The sequence below is a fragment of the Lonchura striata genome, chromosome 11 (genome assembly GCF_050655825.1).
Source record: "Lonchura striata isolate lonStrDom1 chromosome 11, ASM5065582v1, whole genome shotgun sequence".
Classification (NCBI taxonomy): Eukaryota; Metazoa; Chordata; class Aves; order Passeriformes; family Estrildidae; genus Lonchura; species Lonchura striata.
Genome location: NC_140713.1, coordinates 14,608,360 through 14,622,110, shown reverse-complemented (window position 1 = coordinate 14,622,110; position 13,751 = coordinate 14,608,360). Strand labels below are relative to the sequence as shown.

Below are 13,751 nucleotides of genomic sequence, written 5' to 3'. Positions count from 1 at the left end.
GTTTTTGAGCCAGTAATCCAGTAAATACAATAGTCAGGACTCCTTAAGAGTAGTCTCAGTATTGTATCCATGTCCTGTTCATATGGAAGCAAAGACAAGATGCAAGGGATGTGGTTTAATTAGACCTCAATTTTATTAGTTTAGCCATCTGGGATTTACTGGCATAAATTTGTACAGTGGAGGTCAAGATCCTTTCTTTAATCATTTCCTTCTGGTGTAAGTTGCTATCAGTGCCCCATTCCCACACAGCTGTTCCCCAGCCTGTTAGTGGGACTCCATTCTACATGCTTTTAATCCAAATGATAAGAGGTCTGGAAGAGAGATTGTCTCTTTGGTGTAGTTCAGACATTAACCCCAAAGATAATCCGTAGCTTTTTTAAGAGTCACTTTCTCCTTACTTCATTTTCCATTTCAGACTTTTAAAGCCAGCGCAAAGATGAGGTTTAAAGGAAGGATAGAGTTCATGTTCCTTATTTCTGCAGTTGTGGTACAAGGCATAGAGCTAGATCAGTTTGCCCATCAATTAATATTATTACCTCCAAAGGGATATTAATTCCTTTTCTTTTTCTGACTTCTATTCACACATTACTTTAAGGGATGTATTTGTTTTGGTGGAAAATAGTAGTTAATTTATATTAAATCTGTGTATAACCCCTATTTTTAAGTAATATCTGAATACCTGGGCAGATGTTCAGGGAGCAGAGTATACCTACTTGAGAGGGAGAAGCCTCTGTAAATCATCATTTTCTATTCTACTGGTTTGTGACCTAATTTCTAGAAAAACAATCCTTCCCAACAGTCTTCCTCAATTAACTGTGCCTTACCCACGAAATCTGAAAAGATCTCAGTGTTCAACAGCAAGTGCTTTTTCATATTCCTGGATGCAATGGACATTTCTTAAGCATATTTTATTTAAATAAATAAAGAAATTGTGATCATTGTAATGCACTAATAAGTAATTAATTGTACATGCTTTCTCTAGCTCTTACAAGAATTGAAAAAGTAATTTTTCACTTCTGAATTTGAATTATTTGCTCCATATTATCTAAAACCTGTTTGAATCCAATGCCGTTTCATTCACTGTTGAAAAAATAGTTAATGTTGACTGTCAGAAGCTATGGAGTTTACATCTGTACATCATAAATTTCACTATCATCTGCTCCTTTTTTTACTTAAAAAGAAAAAAAAAGCCCCCTGCTTAAAAAAAGAAAGGAAAAAAAAGGGGCCTTTGAAGGCATCAGACCCTTTTGTTTGATGTGTGGAACAAGATTAATAAAAACGTGCCACTACATTAGCTTTTAAATAACTAGCATGAGACAGTGCTGCTGTCTATACTCACCACAACTTTAATTTATGTAGATAACATGTTTTAGACACATGATAGTTTTAGCATTGAGTTAGGCCTGTTTCTTGGGGAAGATCTCAGATTTGTGATTGTGTTTGTCTTTTGTGTAAAGACAATTAACTGGGTAATATCAAAACACAATAGCATTTCATATTTTAAAGAATAAAAGGAAAATACTTCACATAGTCAGCTGGTTTACAGATGTGTAATCTTTGTAGTCCTTTCTCTTGCTCCAGCGTGGCATTGTGATAGTATGTCCAAGGCATCTAAAACTGATAAATATTGGAAGAGAAAATACCTTTTCAAATGTTAAGAATTTATTTGGATTTATAATAATCTATGTTAATACAAATCATCCTTAAATTTGTAATTGTAATCTTGGAATTGTAAGAATGTCTACGTAAATATTAAATTATTTTCATGTAGTTGACACACCTGCAGCATGTTTGGGTATAAGCCTTCAGGTGTCACAAGTTGCTAAGATCCTTTTATTAGCAGAATTTGTTATGCTTAAACGATAAGAAGAATTCAAAAAAATGGTATTCTGCTGGCACCAAACACTTCAGATAGAAAAGTGAATGGAGAACTAATAATCTCTTTAAGTATAGGATGGAAGTTTTTTCTGGCATGTCCTGTTTTATACAATAACAAAGATATTGATGTATTGTTTAAAGCTGCTGTATCTTCATGTTTATTCACCTACGTTCTGTAATATCAATTCTAGAAGAAGAAATTCATTTCAGCATTGCACATTAAATCTCCCACGTTTTTGGAATTGAAAAAGCTATTGTAGAAAGCTGATTTGCAAAACAAGTTCAACTTTTCAAAACTAATATGATAATTAATTTTGTATTTTTAAGCTCATGATTTATTTCTTTTTAAATTTGAAGACTAAACATTTGGGACAATGTGAAAATTATCAAGGTCTGTAAAACTGGGTGAGAAACGCAGTTCTCTTACAGCAATGGAATGAAAATTTCTCCAGTTTCAAGAGATACGTGGAATTTGGTCAGTACATTTCTCTACTTTCATCACATAAGCTAGTATAAATGGAAAAAATATATACACATTTCGAATCAACATTAAGTACATGAAAATGAACCACATATTGCACTTTTCTCGAGCTGTTCCAAATGGCAGAAGGATTTTTAGTCTTAAATTTTGGGCTCTTTTTCAGAAGAGGCTAGGAAATCTTAGTGCTTTTATCTACAAAATCATCTAAGGCAGATTGTGAAGAATGAACTGAGTTGTCTGGCTACTGAAAGAGACTCCTGATGATTTAAAGGGAGAGCTTTGACTTACAAGAAAAGGGTACCAGACACCCCTCACTTTATCAGTCTTTGATAAAATTAGGGAGGCTTGGCTGTTTTATTCTCAGTGATTCAGTTTTAACTTGTGTTCTTACATTCATGGAAATTATTTTAAAGGGCTACTGTAAGTAATAATTTCTGTATAAAAATAACCATTTTATGAAAATATCACCAGAATATGCAATTGCATGGTAGATTGTTGGTAGGTTTTAGTTATACAGCTCTTGCCTGCTTTTTCCTATATGTGTTTGGAGAGGAGCATGTGCATATGAAGGTGGTATGATTGGCAGCTTGGAAATGGGAGAGTTCCTGTAAGTAGGGGAGTCCTAACTGCAGTAGAGCTCTGTGAAGTATCCCGGCCTCATGGGCTGGAAGCACCAGGTATCCCTGTATCCTCTTACTGCCCTTATCCTTGAGTATTCTACGTCACACTTGTACCATTAGATTTTTGTTCCTTTTTGCCCCATGTTGTTTCATTTCTACCTTTTTCTGTGCTTTGCTTTCTTCCTCTCTTTGGTGTCATACCTATATACTTTCTGCCAAAGCAGCTCTTCTGTTAGCAGCTAAAATCTAGTTTTTCATAGGGTGAGCTATGTAAATTCCAGGGGAGACAGGTTTCACATGGCTTTTTGCGTTCTTAAATAGAAAGCAATAAGTAAACTGTTCCATTTTAAATCATATGGAACTTTCTGATACATTACAACAAACATTGAGTGCTTTTTGCCTCTTTCTTGGCAGCAGCTGAATGGAAACATGGGCTTAGGACTCATAGTATTTGTAGACATTATTTCTAATATTTACAGTGAAAGGTGCATTTCAGAGAAGGATGAGTGTTTTCTCTTTTTTGTTGTAAGAGAATGGATCCAATGATTTTCCCATTTCAAATAATTAGAATGTTTGAGACCTATCAACTAAATGTAAATAACTGTAAAATCCAAAATTTCTAGTTTAGATGGCACATAACATACTTATTACAACTACTTTGTAGGAAATAGTATATTGAAAAAACTGAAGCTAACTTTATTCTGTCTGCAATCATTAAGCACTATCTATATACACATATGTATTTAGCATAAATTTTCATACACTCATTTTATTAAACAGAAGATTGGCTTTTGGACTCTGTTGTTTCAGGTCATACATTGAATATTATTTACATTGAAATTCTTAGTTAATGAAGCTTTATTAAAGCATTTGTGGAATGTAGCCACTATAGTATTAACTAATGAAAATAGAGGTTCTGTCAACATTCTTCATTTAATATTAAAATTGGCTAAATGTGCTTTAATGTCATCCATTGAAATAAATGAAAGTGTAAAAGAAATCAGAAGTCCCTTTTAAAAGTACTGGTAGTAGGAAAACAGAACTGAGTGTATTATGATTATGGAACTATTATATATCTACAATTAAGGGTTAACAGAGCTGTGGCAAGCTCTGTGATTACCATAACTGTGGTCGACATTCAGTTTTGCTTGCTGCTGTGGTGTTTTTTGGTCAGCATGTCTAACCACCATAACCACAGCGAAATCTTTTAATTGCTGAACAGATGTATTTCTTGGTTGTTTTCATCATGACTGAACTGAGGGTTTAATGCTCATGAGAGCACCAGGAGTGCCACCTTCCCCCAGCCATGCATGTGCTCAGTTACTTGGATCAAGAGTGTCTCCTGTTGACCACACTGAGAATCTATACATTAAATACTGCCAGGGAGTCAGACCACAGTTGGAATATTCTGTATTGTAGCATTCTTCTAGGTATGATTTATTTTGATTTTTTTTCGGGATATTCCTTCCTTTTCATAGAGCCTAAAGTACTTAAAGACCAACCATGATGCTTGCCAAAAGGTTGTGAACCAAATGAACAAGTAAAAGAGGAGCAGTTAAAATAGTTCCATCTTCAAGACAAATTGCAATCAGTAACTGTTTCAAACAGAGGGACAGAGGAGGTGAGGTTGTGGGAAAGAACTAGAATCTTTTACTTTAGGTAGTGCATACAGATAAGGAAAAAAGAAATGCTGGGATATGTTTCAGTGGAGGAGATGCAAGTAGACCTTTCAAAACTATTTAGAAGACTGACCTGCTACTAGATATATTTTTATCCTATTCAAAAGAAAGACTTCTGACCTAAATGCTGTTTGTATTTCACACAACTGTGAACCATACCCAATCCAGACTACCAGTGCTTGGACAATATTTGAAGTTAAAGCATAAGACATCATATCAATTCTGGGTCTAAAGAAGTGGTTTATTAATAGAAAAAAAACATAATACTTGGTTTATTGATCATGTATTGCTAGTTTTTAGTATTCTTTGAACCTGATTTAATTAGAGTACAGTGTTGCATCTTACACAGCCATTCAAATCAATCACTTCTATTTCTTTGTCTAGTGACTGACAGACTTCTGTCACCACTAACAAGTTGTCCAGATACAGGGCTAAATGTCAGATGGGGAATGGCTTCTTCCCCATTTTCTTCAATGTGTAAGGAATAAAAACGTGAAAACTTACTATAATTTTCTTGCATTTTGTAGCAACTTTTATTTAGTTTTACCACCTGCTTTACCTATTGTAAATAAATGCATTTTACGTGAACAAAGTTTACCTCATAGCTATTTTCACCAAATATTTTAAGTGTTGTAATGCACGGAGAGCAGATATTCACAATTTCAGTATGTCATGTCTTTAAACCAGATCTTGCTGTAGTGAGTGTTTTGGAAGCAAGGGTGTGTTGTTTCTATAATGTCACTAAAAATATTTTCTATGCAAAAGCCATGCTCTAGCTAATACTGATATTCACTTACTAAAAGGGAATTAAAAAATATAGCACTCCAGGTTTTTATATTGTTTTGCATAAGATGGAATGTGATTAGATACTGTTGATCAACTGCAACATGCTACTCTCAGCTTCATCTAAACAGCATGGAAAAGACTTTGGGCCTAATGTAAATCCATGTGGATTTATCTTATACAGCTTCTAAGAGACAGTTGTATTACAAGAATAAATAATAGCCTGACACTGCCTAAAAATTATTTGTTATTTCTGTTAATATATTCATTGTAATTTCATTCTGTGCTATGAATTACTTGAAATTTGTCTCTTCATTTTAATTACAGGAAAGAATAAACAATCCAGAAAAAGAGAATGAACTCTTGAACAAAAACTATGATAAGCTGCATAAGGTAAGTTAGGGATTCTGCATACAGAAAATTGTATTCTGGTCCTTTTTTAATAGAACTTAATATACTGTGTGCTGTAATGTGTGTATATATAGTTTGTGCTTTTGCACACATGTAACTCTGGGCTGCTGTTCATTATATGACTGTATATGGAAACTCTTAGGTGCTCTGCTGTATTTCATCGCTCTGTTAAAAAACTTAACAGATTAAAACTATTTTTACTTAGGAGGTGCAACAGTTGTATAATCACAAAATTTAGAGTTTTGTGTGGAGGAGTTGGTCACTTGTCTCTCACTTAAGTTAATAGCTGGAGATTTCTCCAAAATTTGATCATGTCATAAATATTTCTGATGATGTTTTTGTTTATTCTCATTCATTTATTCAGAGAAATAATTCTTACTAATAACTCAACAATCTTGTCTTGAAATTTTCTGTTCTACTTAAAAGCATAATAGGATGACTTAAAAAGATATTTAACAAGAGGAATTGAAAATAAGCTTCCATTATAGCACAGTAATCTATACTATGGTGTTTCTTTCCCTAAAATGATCTGTCTTTTCATATACTCTCATTTAAACATTGATTTGTTTTTCATCATTCCATGTTATAGGTATCAATAAATTAGATAGAGAAGGATTATATAGTCACCATTTAATGAACAGCTTTTTTGGTTGCCTATTTGAACAATGCAACTTTACTAGAGCTTACCTGGGCTAGTAGTAGATAGGACAATGTCCACAGATGCTACTTAATTAATCATTTTTTTTTTTCAATTTTTAAATGGAGTCAAAGGTTCATAAACCCATTCTTTGCTAAATTTATTTTTGGGAAAATTTATTTGACATTAATAGGAATTTTGCCAAAACCAAGACTGCAGAACTGGATCTGAAAAGTTTGCAAAGAACAAGTATGAATTTGTCAGTTGACTCTTATTATTTAGTCAGTATCCAAGAAAACAATTCATTTATATGAAAGGTTTGGAGGAATTGTTTTCATATGACCTTGTAATGCAAATCTAGCCATGCTTAAAGTCCCTCCAAAGGAAATGGTGCCAGATGTGGTTGACCATTATAGTTACACAGATGGCTTCAACTCCAGTGGAATACAGTAAATATGAAAGAAATTCCACATGAATTTGAGTAAATGTAATCTTAAAATTTGAAAGAAGAAAGCAAAACACGTGGACTCAATTCAAACTGACATAAACATTAGCATTATATGGGTTCGGATAAAACCTGTCTTCTAAAATGTTTTTCATTTAAACATCTAAATTCTTAACAACCTTAATAATAATGTTTAATGATTTTTCTGCCAGCACAGAAAAACACAAGACTTATACCTGGCTGCATCCTTATGTGAAGTAATTGTACCTAAAGCTGATGAACTGACATATAACTGGATGTTGTGGTCATTCAAACTTGAAAACATTTTCAGAAGTGTGGAAACTGACAGTATTTCTTTTCTTTTGAAGGGACTTATGTTTTCCTTATGGAAGTCAATCAAACTCTAAGCAATTAAAGAACACACTATGTCTTCTGTATCTTTGCAATACTGTGGAGTCGTGGTGGATTCACTGCATTATATTGCTTGCATATTACCTTCAAAATTATAGGAGAGTGATGCATGTATTACTGCAGGACTTAGAAGCTCTGCTTTAGTTCATGCATGCTGTGAAAACAGTCACACTTTAAAATGCTCTGTGCCTAGAGAACTGTGTACATAGGTTAGCTATTGTATGAGAAAAAGACAAAATACAGAGATATACAACTTTCTAATGAATAATACATATCAGGAACATAAACCCTATATACTTTAGAGTTTACAGTTCATGCTGTAAATTTTATTTCTTTAATCTTAAAGTCATTCTTCAAATATTTGAGATATAAATGCACTCATAGATACTCAGAACTCAGTCAGCATGTAGAGTTTGAACCTATGTGGGCCCTCCCTTCTGCAGCATCTCTTCCTCCTCTTTTTTTGTGATCAAGACTTGTTACACAGATCTCTTGAAGCAATAGGTGGATAAAGAAATAGATAGTAGGAGATTTCTAATACATTGATGTATGTAAAATACAAAGTTTTTTGGCTGAAGACTTGAGGGACTGACTTTGTTTTGTTTACAAAACTCTACAATTACTGATTTTTTATAGAGTACAAAAGTGAATAAACTGTTTTGTGCCTGGTGAAGATTGACATTTTTTCAGTAAATAGGAATGCAAATATAGTAATATAAATGTAACACTCACTGTCTAATTTATATGAAAACTAAGCTCTGTCTTTTTGCTTACTGAGAATTACACTGGAAATTATATAATGTACTTAGTTTTAATCTGAGTAACACTTTTTGTTGTGGTTTCAGCAGTTCTAATTCTGTGTCTATGCAATCCTTATTGCACATAGATTGGTAGTTTACAAGTAAATAATGTATTACAGGCAAAGAAGTTATTCTATTTTCTTGGGCTACCTCTGGTTTTTTTTCTTTAAAGTAGGAGAATGATTACTTTAAATGTACTTCTTAATCAGTATCAGAATTGTTGTTTTACAGTATGAGAAAACTGTTGTCACTTTGTGGTCAACATTTTTCTTTGAACAGGCAACTGACTTTATGCTCTGCATGTTTCACAGATTTAAAAAAAATCAGGTGGATGATCCCAGTTCTCTACATTAAGAGGTTTTGTATGCGGAAAGAATGGTTTTGTTAGTTGTCAGTCGTTGAGGTTTGGAGTTGTGGATTATTCTGGGATATGCATCTGAATTCCTTTTCAAGTCCCACAAATGTTGCATGCTGCCAACTTTTTGACTTTGGATCTCTAAATTAAGGCCAGTTCCTTTGCTCATCCCACAAACTCTTTCATGTTTTTTAACCGCAGCCTGAGAAAGGCGCCTTGGTTTCAACAGCAGCAGACCAGCATGTGTTTACTTAATTCCTAAGACATGATGACAGTGGTCTCTGTGCCACTAAAAGCTTTTTTCTTTATTATTTTCTGTTGAAGCTGATTTCTAAAAGTTTTTCACATGCCATATGTTTTATTACAGTGTCTTCTGTATGACCCATGAACAGCAATGGAAATCAAAGGAACAGCAAATGAAACTGCAAATTGCTAAACTAGAGATGGCTATCAAATCTGATTTAGCAGACAAAAATACAATCCTTGACAAGATCAAAGTAGAAAGAGGTATTTTTCTGAAAAAAATCTAATATTTTCTCAAGATGTGAGGTCATACCTATGTTGAAGTTCAGGAATATTGTCCAGAAAAGTGTAGTTTCTATTGCTGGTGATTTCAAAGGTGCCTTTTAAGTGAACATTTTTACAATATCCTAAGGTTATGACTAGCTATTAGATACAAAAATTGACCAAATACAGATTATATGCTGAATGAGGCTCATATTTTTTCAGCTGCATTTATTCTTTTTCTCTTGGGTTAATACTCTTTATTCAGTGTTTCTTCTCTCTTTCAATATAGATATTGAAAGCTCTTACAGAAAAGAGGCCCACTGGACTGTCTCCCTCAAATTACAAGCCACTATTCTATTTACTGTACAAAGTTACATAAAGCCTATACAGGCCCTTGGCCATATTTAATTGTCTTTCAGCTTCCTTAATTCAGAAATGTTTAATATTTTCAGTATACACTGATTTTTATTTCCAGATGGGTATAGTCTACCGAAGAGATTATTTCATATGTGGTTTCCTCATGCTGTAGGACAACTTCTCAGTGAATATTTAAGTCTTTGCAATCTCTTTCTGTATCTCAACACTGTGTTATATACTGTAGCAATATATAAAATTTATAAAAGAAGAGCACAGGCCAGAAGTAACCTAAATATTTTTAGACTTGATTCTTCTACTCTGTAATTTTTAAAAAGTGTATTTCTATGAACAATCTAATGGAATGGAGTGGACCTACTTGTTGTGAATAATTCTTCTTATGAGTATGACTTCAGTTCATCATGTGCTTACTATTAAGATTCTGAGTAGCTTTATTGGCATCTAATACTAAATTGAACATTTAAACATTTTCTTTGACCACAGCAAACATTTGCAAAATTGGCCTTAAGTGATACTAAAATAAATAAAGATACCTTAAGCTAGATTAATATGAAGTTACGACATACTGGCAGTCGTTACTGATAGCTTGATTATATAATGCTAAATTTAAAATTATATTCAGAGCATGAAAATATCATGGGCTGTACTATTATTTGATTAAGCTGAATTTGAAAAATTCAGCAGTGCTTGTCATCTTCTGTCCTTCCAATAGGCCTAATGTTTAAGTGGCAATCTTTGCCTTCCCCACATTGACACTTGATAGCTTCTTGTATTCCTAACTGTATCACCAGGGTACATGTTCAATTGCTATTAAGTTGCTGCAGCTTGCATAGATGTTCTAATACCCTGCAAGGCCTGTGTATCTAGGAGCTTTTTATCATTGCTACTGCAGAGGTAGTCACAGAATCACAGAATGGTTCAGGTTGGAAGGGATCAAGGGGGATCATCTCACAGAATCATAGAACATACTGAGTTGCAAGGCACCCACAGGGTTCATGAAAGTCCAGCTTCTGGCCCTGCACATTTTGCTCTTGTTTGGATGGAGTTTGTTATGCCTTCCCTCTAAAAATTGCCAATACATGGCAGAGGGAAACCATTAATAAATGGAGTGACTTCAGCATATAGCTAAATAGGTATTGTGAACAATTGGTTTGGCCACCTTAAAGAAGCACTATCAAAGGTTTTGGCAAAAGCCGGGTTTAATGTGAATTTGTGGAAACATGACTTTACTGAGTTTGCTGGCAAGGCTCACTTACTACACAGATTAAACATACAAAGGAAGATTAAATTAGAAACAATTTGGAATGATTTATACTAAAGTCAGGAATGCAAAGGGGGTAAGTGTGCCAACATATGGATGCAAAGATAAGGGTGCAAAGAGTTTAGCAGCACTTAATCACTGAGTATTTTAACATTTACCAAGCACTTCCATAGGGTTCACTACAATTATAACAATGACTTGGCTGTAGGTATAAGATAGTAACATTCACACCATAATCAATTTCCATATACAGGTAAAGTGATGTGTGCACCTATGTGTGTACCTATCAACCTATGAGATTGGGTTCATTGAATAAATTACATCAAATCCCTTTGTGCTTCCCAAAAAACAGGGTTTAGACCTCAAAGACTCTGGAAATGTGTGGGTGGGGGTTGGCCCAGCCTTTGCTGTCTGCCATGGTCCTTCCAGAGTGGCAGATTTGAGGGTGGGTGAGCCCTGGGAGGTGCCCTGTGCAAAGGGAGGTGCTGGCACTGCTGCAGTTCTCCAGGAGAGGACGACAGGGCCTCACTTCTGTAGGGGCTAACACGATTGACTTCACTAAGTCATCACTGGGTTTCCATCCCTGCAATGTGGTATCCATTGATGAGGTGTTATTTTGTGTAATTGAGCTCAAAGGGAGCTAAGGGAGTAAGATTACCTCCGAATAAGTTATGTACCAAAGATATTTTACCTTCGAGAATGTTTGTACTGAGTTGCAAGACTGATTGTTTTTTATATTACATTAGTTTGCTTTTGAAACAGAAAATATTGTATAATTTAGTTGTAAAATTGCTAACTGAATAAGATAATACTGGAGCAGGTTCTTTTGGTTTTGTGGTTTTTTGTTTTTTTTTTTTAACTAAGTCTTGTAGAACTGAAAAAGCTGAAATATAAATGAATCTGGAAGTCTTAGAGGCTGTATATATGTTGACAGGTACCAAGTGATTATAATAGTTATGTTTTCACAAATATTCATCGTTAGAGAATTTCTTTTTACTGTATCAATTATTTGTTACTGCAGTTGACAACTTCTCATTGTTTCCTGTGCTGCATAAGCAATACCATTGTTTAAAGACATAATGAATATGGGCCATAACTCTTCAGGTTTTGAACTTTAGTAAGTTTTACTGTTCAAGGGATGTTATAAAGACTGTGAGTTTATCCTTTTATGTAGCATATGGGACAGGAGGTCAAGCAAGAAAAGCTAGCAGATGATAAGGTGGAGATGGCTGAAGAAATTTAACAGGAGACAGAAAAGCTCTCACATCTATCAGAGGAGCAGTTAGCTGATCAAACATCAATTACTTCTGGAAATGAGAGAGAAATAACTGAAGAATTAGAACCAGAAGGTAGAATTCATCTTTATGAATAAGTAACTGTATTTTGTTAATAAATCTATGTCTCTTTCCATTTTCTTAAGCATTTCTTACTAGCAGTGGGAGCTGCCTCGTTATGAGAAGCTCCATGACAGAAATTATATTCTGGTGTACTTTATAGCTGAAGCTGGGTAGTGGATATGGTGGTGTTATTTTCTTCCCAAATGGAAACTGTATCATAATTGAATGCAAAAATCTGGTATCTGACCTAGATTCATAAAATATTAAAGGAAACCTGGCTTCTATTTTAAATGTCTTTATATTTTCTCTTAGAACTATGCTGTTCTAAAGACTATTTTAATTAATATTCTCACTTTTTCTGCAGATAACAGCCAATGTTGCTATTGCAAATCCTTTCAGACAGAGAGTGGGGTAGTATGTCTTATCATATTTGTGACTTAAAGTTGTTAGAGGCAGATTTATTTAAAGATTATAAAAGACAGGTCATCCTGTTCCACCTCTGAGCTTAAACTGTTCATCATTGAAATAAACCAAGTCACAATGCCAAGTTTACAGTAAAAGCACAAACAGAATGCTAAAATTTCATGTTCATTTTTTTGTGCTTCTGCATAAGAGTGCATTAGAAAAATTGGAAAAAACATGATGTTGAATCCCTGTTGTGTTTATAAGTAATTTGCTTCAGAGAATAAAAACCGAACATGTGTTGAAATAATCCACCTGCATACAGAACTATTTTTTTATTTTTAAAAAATAATAAATTATTCTTTATGTGTGCATGGTGTTAAACATAGTCAAGGAAATCCACAAATTCAGGCCATATTTCTCTCTAAAGCTAACAGTTGTTCCTACCTCAATTCATCACTGGACTTCTATCATTCCAGTCCTCAACTTTCATCTGGGAAACACTACTTTTTTATTTTTACAAACCATAAAAAAATACAGTTTAGATGAATAAAGATCATTGTTTTGCAGGGTTAATCATCTGCAAGGAAGAGATGATTTGCCTGGCACTTATTCTTCGTTTTTTAGTAAAGCACCTATATTGGTTTCAGGTTCGTCAGCAAAACTCAGATAGACTACAGTAAAGGGGTTTAACCACATTGATTCTCCCAGTGTTTTTCAGATCAAGGTGATAGTGCTCTTGAAGCAATAAAATCTGACAGAAATGACTGTATTATTTAAATTCCATTATCCAGTAATATTAAACAGCTGAGTCATTGCTCATGGCAATTATTTGGCCAGACTTTAAAAAAGCCTTTGTAAAACCTAAGAGTTCTTTTAGGTTTAAAAAAATATTTTAAACCTCATGCTGTCTAAGTAGCTTTGCTGTTATCTAACATCAATTTTCAGTAAAGTTATATATGTACAGTATCAAATTGCCTCAGTGTACTTCTTTTCTATTATTATTTGTGGTCAAGTGCACTAATCATTTTCTCTTGACTTATTCTTAAAACCAGCAATTAATTACCACAAAGACATATATAAAACAATAAGATTATATTAATACAAATTTGGAAAATTTTCTTTGAATGGTATTTCGGTAGGATAGTTCTGAAAAAACAAACAAAAAAAACCCCAAGAATATTTCATACTTTTTGTTCTAACTTTGACTGAACAATGTTAAAAAATATAAAACTAGTATGTAAAATTGATGACAGTACTTCTAACAGTTAATACTTCTCTGATCTGTTTTAGCCTTCTTTTAAAGGACCAGGGCTGTACTGTTAGATCCTATCAGACTTCATGGTTTTTAATGTACTGCAGTGTGATA

The 13,751-nt window shown here is 33.9% G+C and overlaps 1 protein-coding gene across 6 annotated transcripts in view; it reads left to right on the top strand.

Annotated features, from left to right (window-relative positions):
* LOC110484420 (uncharacterized) overlaps positions 1–13,751 on the top strand; it is a 91,645-nt gene that overhangs the window by 12,066 nt on the left and 65,828 nt on the right. For 5 of the 6 annotated variants that reach the window (XR_014957898.1, XR_014957901.1, XR_014957900.1 and 2 more), the window contains 2 exons: positions 5,769–5,834; positions 8,868–9,007. The gene's annotated coding sequence lies outside the window, so the exon portion shown is untranslated. The remainder of the gene's footprint in view (positions 1–5,768; positions 5,835–8,867; positions 9,008–13,751) is intronic. The other variant, XM_085589611.1, reaches the window with a different exon arrangement.